This window comes from Mauremys mutica, chromosome 4, assembly GCF_020497125.1.
Source record: "Mauremys mutica isolate MM-2020 ecotype Southern chromosome 4, ASM2049712v1, whole genome shotgun sequence".
Classification (NCBI taxonomy): domain Eukaryota; kingdom Metazoa; phylum Chordata; order Testudines; family Geoemydidae; genus Mauremys; species Mauremys mutica.
The window spans coordinates 49,574,000-49,593,766 of NC_059075.1; the positions used below are offsets into that span (position 1 = coordinate 49,574,000).

The 19,767-nt window shown below is 45.2% G+C and overlaps 1 protein-coding gene across 1 annotated transcript in view; it reads left to right on the forward strand.

The window, feature by feature from the left end:
- The first annotated feature begins 5,631 nt into the window (after positions 1–5,631).
- The window catches only part of HECTD1 (HECT domain E3 ubiquitin protein ligase 1), a 100,130-nt gene continuing 85,994 nt past the window's right edge, over positions 5,632–19,767 (forward strand). The window contains exon 1 of the mRNA XM_045013874.1: positions 5,632–5,825. The gene's annotated coding sequence lies outside the window, so the exon portion shown is untranslated. The remainder of the gene's footprint in view (positions 5,826–19,767) is intronic.

A 19,767-nucleotide genomic window follows, 5' to 3' on the forward strand; every position in this document is an offset into this window, starting at 1 on the left:
GGGGCTGGAGATGAGGGGTTTGGGGTGTAGGAGGGTGCTCCAGGCTGGTACCGAGGAGTTCGGCATATGGGAGGTGGCTCTGGGATGAGGCAGGGGGTTGGGGTGTGGGAGGAGGTATGGGCTCTAGGCTGGGGGTGAGTGTTCCGGGGTGGGGCCAGGAATGAGGGGTTCAGGGTGTGGGAGGGGGCTTTGGGCTGAGGCAGGGGACTAGGGTGTGGGGGGTGAGAGCTCCAGCTAGGAGTGCAGACTCTGATGTGGAGATGGGGATGAGGGGTTTTGGGTGCAGGAGAGGGCTCGGCTGGGGCTGAGGGGTTGGGTTACAGGGGGGGTGCGGGCTCTGGCTGGGGTGCAGACTCGGGTGGGGCTGGGGCTGAGGGGTTTGAGGTGTAGGAGTGTGCTCTGGGCTGGGACTGAGGGGTTCAGAGGGCGGGAGGGAGATCAGCGCTGGGGCAGAGGGTTGGAGCCCAGGAGAGGGACAGGGGTTCAGGATCCGGGTGGCGCTTACCTCAGGCAACTCCTGGAAGCAGTAGCTCCCTGTGGCTCCTATGTGGAGGTGCAGCCAGGCGGCTCTGCGTGCTGCCCTGTCCACAGGCACTGCCTCCGCAACTCCCATTGGCCATGGTTCCCGGCCAATGGGAGCTGTGGGGGTGGTGCTTGGGGTAGGGGCAGCATGTGGAGCTCCCTGGCTGCCCCTATGCATAGGAGTCAGAAGGGGACATGCCACTGCTTCCAGGAGCTGTGCAGCACGGAGGCTAGCAGGGAGCCTGCCAGCCCCGCTGCGTGGTGCTGTCAACCAGTCAGTCAATGTTCTGGTCAACGATGCTGACCAGAGCTGCCAGGATCCCTTTTTGACTGGGTATTCCAGTGCAAAACCAGACACCTGGTCCCCTACCAGCAGCAGCTTTTCGGCACAGTGGGGGAGGGAAGGGACAGGAGCTGCTTCCAGCTGCAGGAGAGGAGTGGGAGGGGAAAGGATGACCTGGCCTGTGTTTTTGCAGAGCTCATCTCTTTCCTCCCATGTCTGGAAGCAGTTCCTGTCCCTTCCTCCCTGCAGAGTGTCGAAAGGCAGCTAACACCTCCTCCAGGCTGCTGCTGGCCACCGGCATGACATCACCCACCTCCTGTCTCTTTCCCCCTCCCCCCTGCTACAGTACAGGCAGGAAGGGGTTAAGCCCTAAGGATGCATTGTGCACCAGGACCCAGGGAACCTGACTTCAGCAAACCCAGCCAGAGAGGTGGCTCAGCAGCCTAGGGGGCAGAGCAGCTTCACGCTCCCTTGGGGCAGGACCCAGGGCAGGCGGGGCAGGTGAAGAGGGTGCTAAGCCCCTGCCGGTGGGGCTGTTGTAGAGCCTGCAGGGTCAGGGTTTGAATAGGCTGGAAATCACTTCCTTCCACCACCACTCCAGAGCTTAGCGGAGGGGTGGAGATGCTACCCTGTGCCAGCGCTGTGCGGGGCTTCAGCACACACAGGGCTTGGCTCCTCCTGGCCAATGTCCTGGGCTGGAGGGTCTTGGGCTTTCCCAGGGTACCGACCCAGCCAGAGACTGCTGGCAAGGCTGCTGGGTGAGCTGAGCACTCGGACCAGGGGCTGGTTCTCCACACAGTGCTGGGAGCAGGATGTGCTCCGCCGGGGGGGATATGGAGGAGCAGCAGGGCTGTGAGAGGGTGAAGGGGCAAAGTAAGGTGAGGACAGCAATGGGGGGGGCACATAAAGGGCTGATGGGTGGGCAGTAGAAACGACACATAACCAGCCGCTGCCTTGCACCTGCCCAAGCTCACCGGCTGCTGTACCTCGCATCATGCAGCCAGTGCTGGCTGGAAATAGGATGGGGGGCCGGGTCCTGTTGGCTGAGAGCCAGCATGCAGCGGGGGCAACGCTGACAGACCAGCAGGGGAAGTAGTCGGCCCCATGTGCTGCAGCTTTGCCTTACCTCCAGCCTTGCACACCCAGCCCTATCATTGGCCACTGGACTCTTCCACTCACCACTGGTGGGTGAGCGTCTGGCGAGCAGGGACCAGCACAGAAAGTATGGGACATTTTGCCCATTTTTAAGAAAAAGTCAGCATACCTGTAGGAGGGCTTAAATACGGGACTGTCCCTTTAAAAACAGAATGTCTGGTCACCCTACCTCAACTATATTGGAACACATTTTGGTCTTGCCTGATTTTTACATATGTACATTCTGTGCACTGAATGGGGCAGTGATCCTGTGGAAAAAATAGTATGTGATCAAATGGGTAAAGACTGTATCAGAAAGGGCACAGAAATAAGGTTGCATGCATAACCTTAATTCTGGCATTTCCTAACTTTTGAGTGCTTGATTTTACATCTTAGGCCCTGATCTCAAGTTGATTTGTATAGGCTGACTCCTAAACCTATGTAGAGCTCCACTGATTTCAATGGGGTCTGTACAGGTGCAGGAGTCTGTCTGAGCAGAGCTCTTGGCAGGATCATGTTCTTAATATTGTTATTTTAACATAGTAGATTTTGAACATAATAGTGTAAGAGACCTACAAATAGACTTTTGTGTGTATTTGTTATGGCATAATAAAAATATGACTACTGATCATGGTTGTAAAATAACTTTATAAGGATGTATCAAAATGAGAAGTGTAGGTGGAGTTATAGAGACAGCAGTGAATCAGGCCTTCCCATTCATTCCTCACAGCTCTTGCAGCATCCATTTCAGTGCACTTTAAAGAATAATTTAACAGATTTTCTTAAGGGAGCATAATGTTCATAAAGGCACTAGGTTAGCAGTATATGAAGCTGACGGGGCAATGACAGTGCAATTTTGCCCATCGGTGTGTCTGCTGAGAATGCCAATACATTAGCCAATTGTGATGTAATTTTTGTGAACATCTGTCCAACAAAAACAAAACCCCAATAATTACCAACTTCAAACACCCTCCAGATGGTAATGACTGTTGTTCACTATCAACTTGGGCAGGATATGTACCAGAATATTTGAATTAATAAGTTTAAAAGATATATCAATGCAAAGCCTCTTATAAATTTAACTCTTGTCCACTCTTGTATTACAGTGGGACCTTCAGTGATTATGTTAGCTCTCTGCTCCAACAAATTAGTTAGCTGCTTTGCTCCTCCACAGTGCAATCCAACACTCTCCGAAGAATCAAATTCCAAGGGAGTTACTTGGCAATAAGGGAAGAGGGGAAAGTTGAAGGTGAGAGTAAGAGAGAGACTGACAGACACTGACATGCCTGATTTTTACCCCTTTTTAGACCTTTCTCTTCTTCCATAAAGGAACTCTCCTGGATGATAGGACATAACACTCACCATCAGTATCACCATCCCTTTCCTGCATCAGAGCCTACCACGTGCAGGATCCTTTAGTTAAAGGCTGAAGACACAACCTTCAGAACACTGCTTCCCAACAAAATTTACCAATAGAGGTTGCCAAAGTAGACACATGAAGCTCTTATTTTCAATTCTGAGGTATTATGTGATCTCTCAGATGGTTCCTCCTCCTGGTAGTTTGAGAGCCAAACACAAGCAATCTCTCAAACCCAACCCCACACAATAGGGAATTCAATTATGACTCTTTGCAAGGCATTTATTTTACTACTAGGCCACCAAACTAGCCCTAAAATAATTTCATTAAGTTGGTTCCTTAAACCAAAAAAACAGTTAGAAATATACTGGACTGGTGCTGCTGTTTTTAATAAACTTTCTAACACATTTCATGACCTCAAAAACATTGGTAGTTTTTCCAAGTCCATTTTAGACTTTTGTATCTTCCCCCAAAAGTAACGGAAATTACACCTTGCACAGGCAACAGAGTGGCTCAGAGTTGGGAAGTCTGAGTCCCCTCTAGCCCTAGCTACCTGCTGTATATGCCCCTTGGACTCCTCCCACCCACAGCATCTCCCAGGGCAACCAAGTAACAGAAGCTTTGGGTAGGAGTGCAAACCTCAGAGAGAGTCATTGGGAGAGGGGCTGTGGAAATTTTGAGGTCCCAGAGCATCACTCTATCCTAAATTTCAGTGTTCAGAGCGATGCTCTGGCAACACAACAACCCTGAAAAAGTGGTCGGGCCATGGCCTGGGTGGCACCAGCATCTGGCTATGCAAGCTATGCCTTGTGTCTGTTGGGAGAGTCAGCCACCATTGTCAAAGAGCAAGAGACTTTCACAGAAGAACTTCTCTCCAACGTGTTTGTCAAAAGTTTGAGTTAAATATGTTTTAACATAAACAAAGAACCCTAGAAGGTTTTTAACAAAGAAAACAAAGGTGCTGTCTACAGTGTCAAAGTTGCCGCAACAGTCTCCTGACACAATTAGAATACAGCTTGGTCTTGTAACACAGACAGGACTTAATGATGCTTTAATTGTATTCAGGAAGGAAGATACTGCCCTGTAAAACATCAGACTGTAGGAGGTTTCAAAAACATGGTAAAAACATGATTTGCTGCAATTTATGTTTTGGGACTGAACCACACTTTAGCTATCATGGGAAATGACTCAATTAGAACTAATGCTACCAACACAGTACATGGAATCAAAAAGATTAAAAAAAAATCCTTTATAATCTAGCAAAGAATTCTCTGTACAATGCTTCTCTGTACAAAGATTCTCCACTCTTTCCCCCTCCCCTTTTTGTTGACGACTATAAAATCCTGTGAATGATTGTTTAATTTATTGTGGGTGCCTGGCCAAGTAAATTGAGATTACAAACTCATTTTTAGCCATGTTCCAAGATGGAGGTCAGGCAGAAATGTATTTAGTCTTGACAAAAAATCTATAATAATAATAAATATTTTAAAGAGTGTATATATACATTAGTTAACTGTCTTTTAAAGGATTCTATGATACACTTTGTTTAAAAGAAGCTATACAAAATAAAATGGCATTGTCTTTATTAAGCTTCCAGCTTGGAAGAAAATATTGTATAGTTTCCAGGAGTTGACTTATTTTAGAATTGTCTAAATGCACTCACTTAACAAGAAAAGTTTAGCTGGGACTACTTGAAGTTTTCTGGAAGTTACGTCATTCTCCAAGTTTTTTGCACCAGTACCTCCACCACACAGCTCTGGGGATAGGAGTCTTCCACTCAGTATAAATGGTTTTCTGAGGAACACAGAGGCATCATTTGCTATGGGTTAAGGGGGGCAGTTGCCCCCCTACACCTTGGTTTGCCTCTCCCCCCAGAGATTTTTCATAGGTCTATATGCTCCATTATGTTTTCCACTCCCCATACCCTTCTCTCCAGCTGCCCCTACTTTGCAGGAATAATATAAACACATATGATGTTCTACATGCTGACCCAACCCCCCCAGTCCCCACCCTCCCCAGATTTCTCTGAAATGATACCTCCTGGAAGAACAGTCCTACTTCAGAAAACAAAAACAGCCGTGCACTTTAATAACACCAGCTACAGTATATCACTCAGACACACATCATACCAACATGAGTAATCGTAGTATTTGAGCCACGTCACATGCAACCTTTCACACAGTGCTTGTTACAACATATTGCACAAGACAGCATATGGTAAACACACAGTGTTTTATATCTGACGGGTAGTTGCTCTGTGATTGCCAGAAACCAAGGTTGCAAACATTGACACTTATTTCTGAAAAGCCAAGAGGTTCACATTGCGTTTGTGTTCCCTACTGTTGTGCAACAGAGAAGTGGGTGGGAAGGATCTAAATACAGAGCTTCCACCAGACAGGGTTTTATTTATGGAAAAAAGAAAACATTTATTTCTGGATGAAAATGTGTTTTAAAAAAAAATGCTTGAAAGGCAAGAAGTATAAGGTAACCAGTATTTTTACAACAAAACTCTATCAGCTGGCAAAACAAGTAAGTAACTGACCTTGACAGTCCATTTTCTTGCTCTGATCTATTTAATGCAAAATAGCTTGATATTTTTAGAAACATCACCTTCCCACGTGTACAGAGCTGCGCAATGAGGCTAATGAAAACATACATTTTTTATGTTTCTAGGTCAATTTAAAATATTAACAGGAGGGTTTTTGTTTTGTTTCGTTTTTTGCTAAAAGGGCTAAATCTATCTTAATGTCATGTCACAGAATGCTAATAATTTCTATCTAGATTTTGTCATCCTTGTGGCGCGCGCGCGCTCTCTCTCTCTCTCTCTCTCTCTCTCTCTCTCTCTCTCTATATATATATATACGTACTTTTGACAATGTAACTTCCTATGATAAAGGAATTCTGTCTTTAGTTTAAAATGTCATCAAGCTGAAACTTTGTACAGAAAATGGGTCTGATAATACAAAAGCAAAAATATATTTGTTAAATTGTCTTTCAGTTCTATAAGGAAAAATACTTGTTTCTGTGACCTCCCCTAGTTTTTGCCCAGTTCTAGCTAAACATGGTTTATTTTCAAATAGAATAATATTTAGCATTTATGGAGCACCTTCTGTCTGAGCAATGCACAGTGTTTCACAAACATTTAGCCTCCTCACAGCCATTTGAGGTGGTTATTACTATCCCATTATTAAATTAGAGATGAGGAAACTGAGGCACACAGGGGTTAAGTCACTTGCCCAAGGTCACAAAGGAAGTATGTATCAGAGCTGGGATTAGAATTTAGGTCTAGTTCCCAGTCCTTTTTCTAACTAGAGCTGGGTGAACAATTTGCAATGAACATTTATTCAGTGCATGTACCCCCTTTATGTTCTGTTCATGAACAAGATGGGCCTTCTACAAGCTTGCTCCAGTTTCATAATTGTCTGACGACATTTTGCAAGCAAATTTCAGCCTGTGGATTCAAACATTCACACACTGTTCACTGTGATTGTTCCCACAAGCATTTTGATATTCAAGCTATGTAACTTGTCACCCCAGTCACATTATATTATTTCTGATCCCTGACTGGATAAACGAAACTTAATAATTCTGCCTGAAACTACTTGAGCTTAATGATGAAATAAAGGATTTGAAATGTACTGAATGAATATTCATATTAACAGATTCTTATGCACATGAAAGTTCACTTAAGTATGCAAATATGGCTGAAGCAAATAAACTATTTTTACTAATCACCTAGCACTAGTTCTGCCCTCTAGCCAATTTTCTTTCATTTTATATATTAAAAAAGCAGTCAGTTTTGAAGATGGACTAATATTTAATGTTTTGGTGATGTCTGGAGATAGCCTGAAACAATAGCTGAGAATGATGTCAACTGACACATTTCATTTCAATTGGGTGTTTACTCTGAAGAGTAATTAGACTATTTTAATTGTCCGTTGCTGACCAAGGCACACATGAAAAAGATTGACAATCTTATCATGAAGATATGCGTGTTATACTGAAAGGGGGATAGTCTATGGGAGTTTCAAGTGGGGGAAGCATGCTGTATTTTTCCAATTCCATTCTGAGAAATGAGTCACATGTTCAGAGACACAAAACATAAAAATAGAATATTCTCTGAAATGTTATGTTATTAAAATCTTGAGAAGGAAAAACTTTGGTTGGTATCTGAAGTAGTACTAAGTCTCTTGGCAGTGTACATTAATACATTCAAGTTAAATACACCTCTACTACTATATAATGCTGTCCTTGGGAGCCAAAAAATCTTACTGTATTATAGGTAAAACCGCGTTATATCGAACATGCTTTGATCCGCTGGAGTGCGCAGCCCTGCGCCCCTGGAGCGCTGCTTTACCGTGTTATATCCAATTTGTGTTATATCGGGTTGTGTTATATCGGGGTAGAGGTGTAAAAGTAAATCAACATGAGATACATCAGATGAGATAATGAACAGAATTGGGAGAGTATGGCTTTGTTTCCACCATTTTAGGAGTACAGGGCTAGATCCACAAAGTGGATTGAGACTTATCATTGCAATGTCAAACTTTCGGTGCCCTAGATGATGTCCAGTGGAATCATCATCTAGATTTGGGCACTTATTACAAAGCTTGGGGAGAGTTAGGCATCTAAGAGTGGGACTCTCACAAGCCAGCAACCTGAGTGAGGAGCTGCCTATACTAGATAATAGGAAATACAGAGGAGAGTGGTGGAGTCTAAGCCCTGCTCATCAAAGGGTCTTAGGCTCCTAACTCCAGACCAGAGGGAGGCACCTATCGTTGCTTGTGATTCACAGCCATGAACCCTCTCCAGGAGTCAGGTCAGCGTTTTTTGTGAAAAATTGTGGTGGTGCCATTGCTGCTCCTATATCAAATAGCCCCATGGTTAGAGCACTCAACTGGGGTATAGGAGACCCTGGTTCAAATGCCTTCTTTGACTGATACAGAGCAGAAACCTGTGTCTCCCACCTCCCAGCTAAGTGCCCTAACCACTGGGCTAAAGGGTATTCTGGAGTGGGCCCTTCTCAATCTCTCCTATTGAAGCTGTTCTACTTTTCTTAGGCCCAGATTAACCAACATGCATTTACATTGGGTCCCCATCTTAGGGAAGCTCCTGACCACTGGAAAAAAACAACACTGAGTGGTGCTGCAACCCTCTGCACCAGGTTGCACCACCACTCACTCAAATTTGCCCCAGCTTTGACACCACTATGCTGGAGGAGTGGCTGCTCCAAACCTGAGTGAGGGGCACTGCAACCTTGCGCTTCACCTCCACTTCTACCAGAACCATCAAACAGCTGCACACCCCTCTCCCTGCAAATTTCCAGTCTGCCCCCCTGGTTCTATGGAGTAGGAGTGGGGCAGCCTACTGAAGTTTTGCCTAGGGTGGTGATTGTCTTGTGTATCACATGCTCTGTCTAGTTTAAGGAAGGTACCCCCCACCCATTTCCATAGTGCACAGGGCCCAAACATTCTTTAATTTGGGCCTATATGAAATGCTTAAATATTCATTGGGACAGATCGAGAATTACTTTATAGCCTAGTGCAGGGGTCGGCAACCTTTCAGAAATGGTGTGCCAAGTCTTCATTTATTCATTCTAATTTAAGGTTTCACGTGCCAGTAATACATTTTAACGTTTTTAGAAGGTCTCATTTTATAAGTCTATAATATATAACTAAACTATTGTTGTCAAGTATCAGAGGGGTAGCCGTGTTAGTCTGGGTCTGTAAAAAGCAACGAAGAGTCCTGTGGCACCTTATAGACTAACAGACGTATTGGAGCATAAGATTTCGTGGGTGAATACCCACTTCGTCAGACGTGTAAAGTAAATAAGGTTTTTAAAATGTTTAAGAAGCTTCATTTAAAAGTTAAATTAAAAAGCAGAGGCCCCCGGACCGGTGGCCAGGACCTGGGCAGCGTGAGTGCCACCGAAAATCATCTCGTGTGCCGCCTTCGGCACGCGTGCCATAGGTTGCCTATACCCGGCCTAGTGGTTAGTGCACTTTCCTGAGTGACCCAGGTCCCAGTCCTTGAATCTACTGGTTTGGGCTCTGTGGACAAAATAGGTGGGGGTACACCTTGTTTGAGAATCCTACCAGACCATGGGAGTTGAGCAGCTTGGTGGTGTTAGGACTTAGTGGCTTTACACATACCCAGCAGAAATGTAGGTGCCATGGGGACTTTACGAGTGGAAACTTTCAGGGGTTCTCAAACTTCATTGCACCACGACTCCCTTCTAACAACAAAAATTACTACATGACCCCAGGCGAGGGGACAGAAGCCTTAGCCTGCCCGAGCCCCACTGCTCGAGGTGGGAGCCAAGGCCAAGGGCTTCAGCCCCAGGCAAGGAGCCTGTAACCTAAGCTCCACTGTCCAGGGCTGAAGTCCTTGGGCTTTGGCCCTGGCCAATGGGGTTAGGGCTTCAGGCAGTGGGACTCAGGCTTTGGCCCAGGGCCCCAGCAAGTCTAAGTCAGACCTGGCAACCCCATTAAAATGGGGTTGCGACCCACTTTGAGGTCCCAACCCACAGTTTGAGAACCGCTGAATATATGGTCTGTAGAAGTCAACAGAGTTTGGCAGCAACTGAACAGGATTTTGAAGATCAAAATATTAGATTTGGGAGCCTCATGTGGTGGTTGGGTGTCTAAATCCTTTTGTGGATCTAGCCCACATATATATAACACTGAAGTTTACTTCCAACCTTTTAAAGCATATTTTGTGTTTATAGAAAATAATTTTTAAAATATGCTATTTTTTATTCTGACGTTTTACAAATCAAGCTTTATAACAGATTCAGAGACAAAATCATAATTTGACAACCTTCAGCTTTCTTACTGATTATCAGATATATCTGTCAGCAAAAATATGCACTAGTTGTCTACAAATACAGCTTATGTTTGACTTTTTTTTCATTGTTCTTTGATTTTGCAGGAGAAATTCACAACTATCTACATTTATGGAAGTCTAAATCTTTCAAGCTTAAATATAAGTCAAAGGAAATTGTTCTAGCACCATTAGATCTGAATGAGGTCACTTTCCTGGTGCAGTTCTCCTCACTTTGGGCCTAATTCTTCTCTCACTCATGACACTTCAGTATCAGTGTAAATGAAAGGAGACTAAGTTCCTAAATTTTAAAGACTGAAGTCGAGATCCTCACAGGTATATTTTGGTGCCTAATTCCCATTAACTTCAGTAGGAATTAGGTATCTAATAACCTATGAGGATCTGGGCCCATGACCGTAATCCTGTAAAGATTTACACATGTATTTAAGTGAGTGAGTAGTCCCACTGACCTCAATGGGATACACTAATTCATAAAGTTAAGCATGTGCATAGGACTGGGTCCAGTGATAGAAAAGATTAAGGTAAAGCAGTAGGCTACCAATATGATGCACAGGCTCAATGATCTTTGTATCTAAAAACAAAGATAGAAAGCAGTTTTTCTTTTTCTCTTACAAAGATGCTTTCAGCAAGACAGTCTGGATAAACAGGAATCATTCTACAGATGGTGTTTCTTAATGAGTGATGCAGAGACATCGGCATGTGACAGGTTCTAATTGCGTGACATGATGTGACTCCCATTGCCTTTATGCCCTCTGTATACACCCATTCTTCTAATTACAGGAAATGTCTTTAATATAAGCAGCAGTGATACTCAAACATTCTATAGTCTTGTTTTACAATATTTATATATTGAGCCTTATGTGACTAATTTCCTTACCAAACCTCCATGTGCTCCCACAAAGAAGAAAACTATTGTGAAGGCTAATTGTGCATTAATATAGACATTTTTGGTCTTTAACTCTAAATGTATAGCATTTTGCTTCCTTTGTTTTTAGAATTAAATGGGATAATTGAATAATTATTTACAGTGTGCACTAAAGAGTTTATAGAGGGACACTACCCTCCTATGATAATTTTCATAACCGAAAAATACAAAGTTTATATTTTGTGAGTGAATTAATGATTGTACAGTGTGAAGTTACTTCTGCCACAAAGGGCTTGTCTACATTACAAAATGTTACTGTGTTTGAACACAGCTGTGAAAAATCAGGTTAGCTGATATGATGCTGATCATGGTTTAATGATTTGCAGGACTGGGCCCCAGCTGATTAAATATAAAAAAGGTCAAATGCACATGAGTTAAACTTAAGGCAAGTATACAATGGCTAACAAACCAGAAGTGGACAAGAACTAAAACAAAACAAAAAAAGACACTCCCATACAAAGAAAAGGAAAAGGAAATGGGAGGAAGGGGAATCTTGTTTTGCATTCTTTCCCTTCTCCCATTTTTGTCTGCTTATTAGCCATGTAGTGCCTGATTCTGCTACCTCTTAAATGGAACTATTCATGATTAATGGTACATACCCGAGTAAGGGGTTGTAGAATCAGTCTTAGAATGAAGGTTTTGGGGCAGCATTATGTCTTTCTACCTAGCATGTTATTGTACCCTATATAAAGAATAATTCCTCTGACTGATGTTGTGAAGATTATTTAGTTAATGTTTGTACAGCACTTTAAAAAAAAAGAAAAGGGCTATTGTCAAGGCTGATTCCTCACTCTGGCACTTCAAGTGCAGAAGGTAGGGGCCCGCACGGATTCTAAAAATGAATACTGGCCACTCCAGGCTGGTATTAAACTCCCAAGGTCACAGCTTCTCTCTGACCTTGGATGGGTAGATACTGCCACCACCCAAGTGAAAAAAAAAACCCTTGGGACCCAGGAAGGCTCACTTGGGAATTCCTTCATGTGGGGTACCCTCAAGCCCTTTCAACCCCACCCCCACCCCGCCCCCGGGGAAAATCTGAGAAAGAAAACAAAGGAAATTAGTTGTTGCCTCCAGCTAATTAAACAACATGTGCACAAGCCTCTTAGGACACCAAAAATCCAATACGGTTCTTAAAAAAGATAAATTTTATTAAAAACAAAAAGAAAATACATCTGCAACTTAGGCTTTTGCTAGATTTAAAAAACCCACTTACAAAATTTAAACATCAAGAATAACCTTCTTGAGGTCCAGCTTAAAGGTTACAAGCAAAACAAAAGCATTTGGGGTTAGCACAGAGGAGTCCACAAGACAATAATAAATAAACAGAAATAAATCAAATTATCCCTTTCTAAACATTTCTGATCTACATACATATCTGGGTTGTTAAATAAGTAGTTCTAGATATGACCTGATGATTTTCATTCTAGCCTTCAGCTTCTCACAGCATAACTGCTCCCCGTTTCCCTCTTTCCCAGAGAACAATAACACACAGACAAAGGGAAGTTTTTTCCCCAATTTTTGACAGTTCTAGCCCTTCCATTGGCTCTCTTGGTCAGGTGCCCACTCCTTTCCTTTTACCTGTGGGCTTGTTAACCCTTTACAGGTAAAGCAAGTAAAGAACAGCTACTAAGACGAATTTTATAGCTAACTGGCTGGCTGGGTGTCCGTAAAAGGGAGCTACCCTCCCCCACTTCATTTAGCACAGCTATAGAAGCACTAAACATTTTTTTTTAATTGAGTTAAGATACCATGATCTACCCTATATCTAGGCTAGAGTACTTTAAAAAAAAAACATTGTTGTCATTTTCAAATGGTTGTGCCCTGTTCATGCTGGCTAGATAAATACTGTTTAAACAAAGTTAGCATGAACTGGGTATAGATTCCTAGATTAAAAAGTCAGAGGAGACCATTGTGATCATCTAATCTGATCTTCTACATAATACAGGCCATTGGATTTCTATTAGTTCCTTTTTGAACTAGGACATATTCTTTAAAAAAAATCCAGTCTTGATTTAAACATTTTCAGCGATGGAAAATCTACCACAACCCTAAGCAAAATGTTCTAATGGTTAATTACCCTCACTTTTAAAATTTTGCACCTTCTTTTTAATTTGAATATGTCTAGTTTCAACTTCTAGTCATTGAATCTTGTTATGCCTTGTCTGCTAGATTGAAGAGCACTCTATTAGTCAGATTTCTGTTCACTATATAGGTACTTTCAGATTGTGATCAAGTCACCCTCAACCTTCTCTTTGAGAAGCTAAATAGTTATCATTCAGTGTTAAGCTTTTTTTAACTCCACCAGAGTGGTCCTTTGGGGCCATCTGCCTGTCTCAAGTCAGGGTAAAGGAGGAGGGTTGGGCGTGGGGCTAGCAACCTCACCCCGTAAAAAATCAATTTGCTACAGAAACGCCAACAATAGAGATAACAGAGGCTTTTATCCTGGAAAAAGAAGGGTCTTCAACTCGAAGAGGCATGATGCTAGGTGGTGAAAGGCGCGAGGAAGCCACTAAGCCGATTACCCTTCTTGCAACCAGAAGGATTACCATCAGCACATGGAACGTGAGGACCATGTATGAGTCAGGAAAGACGGCGCAGGTTGCAGTAGAGATGAGGAGCAACAACCTGACCCTACTAGGTATTAGTGAGACAAGATGGACACAAGCTGGACAGAGGCGACTGTTGACAGGAGAGCTGTTGCTGTATTCTGGACATGAAGAGAGCGACACGCCTCATACACAGGGAGTAGGCTTCATGTTGTCTAAGCAGGCACAGAGAGCACTGATTGGTTGGGAGGCACACGGCCCCAGGATCATCACAGCATCCTTCAGAACTAAAATGAAGAGGATTAAGATGAATGTTGTTCAGTGCTATGCCCCAACCAATGATAGCGAAGAGGAGGACAAAGACCACTTTTACAATAGACTTCAGAAAATATTAGAGACTCTCCCAGACAAAGATATCACCATTCTTATGGGAGACTTCAATGCCAAAATTGGACCTGACAATACAGGATACGAACAAGTCATGGGGACCCACGCTCTGGGAGAGATGAGTGAGAATGGAGAGAGATTTGTGGATCTGTGTGCACTTAACAACCTGGTCATAGGAGGCAGCATCTTTCCTCACAAGCGGATCCACAAGAGTACTTGGGTATCGCCAGCAGGCACAACAGAAAACCAGATCGACCATGTCTGCATTAGCAAGAAATTCAGAAGATCTTTACAGGACGTTAGAGTTAGAAGAGGAGCAGACGCAGCATCCGACCATCACTTAGTGGTGGCCAGATTGAAGCTGAAGCTGAAGAAGAACTGGATAGACGCGTCAGATAGAAGAACGAAGTATAACATCAGCCTTCTGAAGGACCACAAGATCAAGGAAGATTTTGGACTGACGCTAAAGAATAAGTTTTCAGTACTACAGGATCGGTCTGAGGAAGAGGAAGACAGTGTACTCAACAGATGGCAGAAAGTGAGAGAGACACTTAGGTTAGCATGCCAGGAAGTGCTTGGAATTAAGAAACACCAGCAGAAAGAGTGGATCACAGCAGAGTCCTTGACTAAGATAGAAGACAGAAAGAAGAAGAAGGCAGCAGTCAACAACAGCAGGACTAGAGCAGCAAAGGCCAAAGCTCAAAAAGAGTATGCTGAAGCTCACAGAGTAGTGAAGAGGAGTATTAGGAAGGATAAGAGAGATTATGTGGATGGACTGGCAGCAGAAGCAGAGCAGGCACCATACAGCGGCAACATGAAACAGCTGTATGACACCACCACGCGACTGTCTGGAAAGTTCAGCAAGCCAGAACGTCCCGTTAAAGATAAGCAGGGAAAGTCTATAACAGGAATAGAACAACAGATGAATAGATGGGTGGAGCACTTTGAGGAACTCCTGAATAGACCAGCACCACAAAATCCACCAGATATTGACCCAGCCAACGAGGACCTTCCAATCAATTGCGACAAACCAACTAGAGACGAGATCAGAAAAGCCATCACCATGATGAAGAACAGGAAGGCGGCTGGACCTGACGATATTCCAGCAGAGGCCCTGAAAGTAGACCTGGATGCTTCAGTGGAAATGCTGTACCCCCTTTTTGAGAAGATATGGGAAGAAGAAGCGATTCCGGCAGACTGGAAAGAGGGATACCTCATCAAAATCCCTAAGAAAGGAGATCTTAGTAACTGTGCCAACTACAGTGGAATCACACTTCTGTCGGTGCCTGGGAAGGTCTTCAATCGAGTCCTCTTAGAGAGAATGAAGGATGTAGTCGATCCACAGCTACGAGATGAGCAGGCAGGCTTCCGGCAGAATAGATCATGCACGGACCAGATAGGAACGCTCCGCATCATAGTCGAGCAGTCTATGGAGTGGAACTCCTCATTGTATATCAACTTTGTTGACTATGAGAAAGCGTTCGATAGCGTGGATCGAGAGACCCTCTGGAAGCTCCTTCGGCATTATGGTATCCCAGCAAAGGTGGTCAACTTGATTAAGAACTCATATGACGGCATATACTGTAGAGTGATCCATGGAGGGCAGCTCACAAACAGCTTCCAGGTACGAACCAGAGTCAGACAAAGATGTTTGTTGTCACCATTTCTCTTTCTCCTCGTCATTGATTAGATTATGAAGACATCCACTTACGAGCATAGGAACGGAATTCAGTGGACGTTGTGGACCCAGCTTGATGACCAGGACTTTGCCGACGACTTTGCACTCCTTTCACACAGCAAACAGCAGATGCAAGAGAAGATCAACGTAGTGGCAGCCACGTCATCACAGGTCGGCCTCAACATCCACAAGGACAAGACCAAGATTCTCAAGATTAACTCCATCAGCAATGACCCAGTCACACTGAATGGAAGCCCCCTGGAAGAAGTGCAGTCCTTTACCTACCTAGGCAGCATTATCGACCAGCAGGGTGGCACAGATGCAGACATCAAAGCAAGGATTGGTAAGGCAAGAGCAGCCTTCCTACAGCTCAAGAACATCTGGAGCTCCAGAGAGCTATCTTTGGCAATAAAGATTCGACTGTTCAGTTCCAACATGAAACCAGTCCTACTGTATGGAGCTGAAACCTGGAGGACAACTAAAACAACCACTAGGAAGATCCAGACCTTCATTAATAGCTGCCTTAGAAGGATTCTTCAGATCCGCTGGCCAGACACCATCAGTAACATCCACCTCTTGGAGAGGACTCGTCAACCTCCAGCAGAGGAAGAAATTAGAAGAAGAAGGTGGGGCTGGATAGGACACACACTACGCAAGCAGCCAACCAACATCACCAGACAGGCATTGCGGTGGAACCCCCAAGGCAAGCGGAAAAGAGGCCGTCCAAGAAACACCTGGCGACGCAACCTTCAGGCTGATTGCACAAAAATGGGCTATACCTGGAACCAGTTAGAGCAAATGGCCCAGGATAGAGGACTCTGGAGATCTGTTGTTGGCGGCCCATACCCCGACTGGGGTGACGGGCATGAATGAATGAATGAATGTTAAGCGTTTTCCAGTCCTTTAATAATTCTTGTGCCTGTTCTCTGAATACTCTCCAATTTTTCAAAAAAATATAAATAGCATAAACTAGTTTAGCCAACATATTATTAATAGTAAACATTTATATTGCAGTGATACCTAAAGGCCACCATCAGGTAATATATAATAAGCAGAACTAATTTAAAACTGGAATTTCCATGCCATGGAAAATTCCAATATTTTGATATTTGTTTTCATCCTGAGTCGGGAAAAAAAAGTTGAAATGATGTGATCCAGACCATAGCAGAGAATGGAGGAATGTGGTATTTGGAACCATTGATTCAACGATTAATGTCAAAATGAAATGTTTTGGTTTGGATTGCCAAACTAGGGCTTGGCTACACTTGAAAGTTGCAGCGCTGGGAGTTACAGCGCTGGTCATGCAGCTGTGCAGGAACAGCGCTGGTGTGTGGCCACACTCACAGCTACCAGCGCTGGTGTGTGGCCACATTTGCAGCATTTGCAGCGCTGTTGGGAGTGCTGCATTATGGGCAGCAATCCCAGCATTCAAGTGGCAATAACGTGCTTTTCAAAAGAGGGGGGTGGAGGGTGGTGTACTGTGACAGGGAGCGGGGAAGAGAGAGAGAGTGGATTTTTGGAGGCAACACTATGTGTTAGCTTTCTGGATTGAAAAATCACAAAATGTTCGCGAACCCTTAGTCTTAATTGCAAACAGCCTGCATCCAACGCTGTTTCTCTGTCAAGCAAACATTCATTCCCTGCCTCTCATTTGATCGTTCACAGCCAGGTACAGATAGCTCCTGTTTGCTGTGATCAGTGTTTGTTTTTTAGATAAGCAGTTCAACGGAGCTCCGATCGGAGTTCACAACAAAACAAAGAGAGGCTGCATAACAAAACAAAGAGAGTAATTTAGTTAAAAGCATTCTGGGATATCTCCTTATTCCCTGGAGGCCAATAAAAGCGCTGGTGTGTGTCCACACTTGATGAGCAGCGCTGGATCACCAGCGCTGCAATCGCTACACCCCAACCTGACCAGGTGTACAGCCAGCGCTGCAGCCAGGGAGTTGCAGTGCTGGATGTGCCTTGCAGGTGTGGACGGTTACTAATTGCAGCGCTGGAAAGCCTCTACCAGCGCTGCAACTTGCAAGTGTAGCCAAGCCCTAAGCCTTTGACTGCCAGAAGTTTGGAGTGGCCAATAGGGATGGATGACTTGATAATTGCCCTGTTTTGTTCATTCCCTCTGAAGCACCTGGCACCAGCCACTGTTGGCAGACAGGATACTGGGCTAGAGGGCTCACAGGCTGTTCCTACAAGGGCGATGAGGGAGGGCAGGTGTGAGGGGCAGGGATTAGGGGAAAATGTGACGGGGAGAAGAGGAATCTGGTAACCGGAGGGAGCCAGCCTGCCCGCCCGCAGAGGAGGAGGAGGAGGGGGGCGGCTGTATTGCTGCGGTGCGAACCAAACGGGCCAGCCCGGCTGGGGGTGGGCGGGCCAGCCGCCCTCTCAGAGCTTTGCCGCCGCAGCGCCCCCTGTGTGCGCGGCCTGCCCTGCTCCGGGGCTCAGCGTGACTCCGAGGCTGAGCGGCTCGGGCTCCTCCTCCTGTGTCTGTGGCGCGGGCGGTTTCCCCTCCCCCTCAGTCCCGTGCCGGGCGGATCACGATGGATGCCGCTCGCTGCCTCCCGCTCCCGGGCTCGGGTCGCCACCGCCTCGCTGCCTTCCTGCGGGACTAAGGTGGGAGGGGGCGGCTCCGGCGAGGCGCGTCCGGGGCGCTGAGGTAAGTGTTTGAGCGGGGAGCGGCGCTTCCTCTGCCAACCCCGAGGAGACGGAGCTCCGAGGGGCCTTTCCTGAGCCGCCAGGCCGGGTCACCCTGCGAGGCCTCCGGCTTCCTGGGAACTCGAGTGCCGCTGTCTGGCCTGGCGGGGTCGGTGCCGCCCGGGCAACCTAGCGAGGAGCTTCGCCCCGCGTCGGGACCGCGGGGAGGCGATGCGCTGCGTCAGGGAGCCCCGGAGAGTGCGGGGGCGGCAAGTCCCAGACAGACCGTCTCCTGGCCGGGGCGGAGGGAGCGGCAGGCCCCAAAGAGCCCCTCGCCGCCGGGATCGTGGCGGTGGTGGGGGGACGCGAGGCCGGTTGTCTTCAGACTAGAGATTTCTCTTCCCCCGAGAACGTGTATGGGGCGCAGGGCCCCAGAGACCGCTAGGCGGTTGGGACATGAGTTTCGCTGTGGCCTGGCCCCTTCCCTGTTCTGCGTCTGTGCTGGGGGAGCCTGTGTGTGTGGCTCTGCTGAATGTCTGTTTATTTTGGGGTGTTTAAAGCTGTCTGGGGCAAAGGAGCAGCAGGTGCCTCTATGGGGCACGTCCCAATGATGCCGAGTGTGACACTGGTTCTTACAGGATCCTCAGATTAGGGGTCAGCTCCCTCCTTTTCTGCTGATTCTGTTGCCTTTTTTCCCCTTTCCTTTTCCAGTTGGAGTTAATTATTTTGGTGTCTTACACCAATAGTGTCCGCAACAGGACCCTACTTGTTCTGACTGGCATTACTTTATTTAGTCCTGGAAGAGAGGTTGCCAAATATATGATCCTTCCGGGGTTCACAAATATTGTTAATCTTTTTTCTTTACTTTTTAATAATGTTTTAATGACTTTCATTACAGAAGTATCCAGTCTAAAGATACTGAGGTAATAAAAGTAAAACAAATTTCATGAGCAATCATTTTGATTATTTAACATTTGTTCTTTAATCAGAATCCTAAATTACAAAAAGACTGTTTTTGTCTCAAGCCTTTGTTACATCTTTGCCTTTTAAGCCTGCAGGAAGTAGTATTGCTGATTCAGTGTACATCTGTCTCTGTGCTGGGAGACAGTATGTTCAGAGACAGCTTTCTGAATTCCTTTTGTGAGTTCCCTCTTCCATGCCCTCGATGAGGTTATCGTTTAACCACTAACTGATGATGAGTAAACCAAGAAATCAGACCTTGTCCTAAGGAAGTTAAAACCCTTATTTGTGACTCCCTTCCCCACCTCCCAGATTCTAGAGAATGTACAGGGGGAATACTTTTTCAGCATTTCACCTTTGCCACCAAGTTTAATAATGTAATTTCATTTTTGCAAAATAGGGATTTTAATAGCTATGTTTTAAGTTTTATGGCAAATTTCATATGGGTAGGGTCCTTCAAAGCCTTTGTTGCAGCTCAGGTATGCAAATTATATTTGT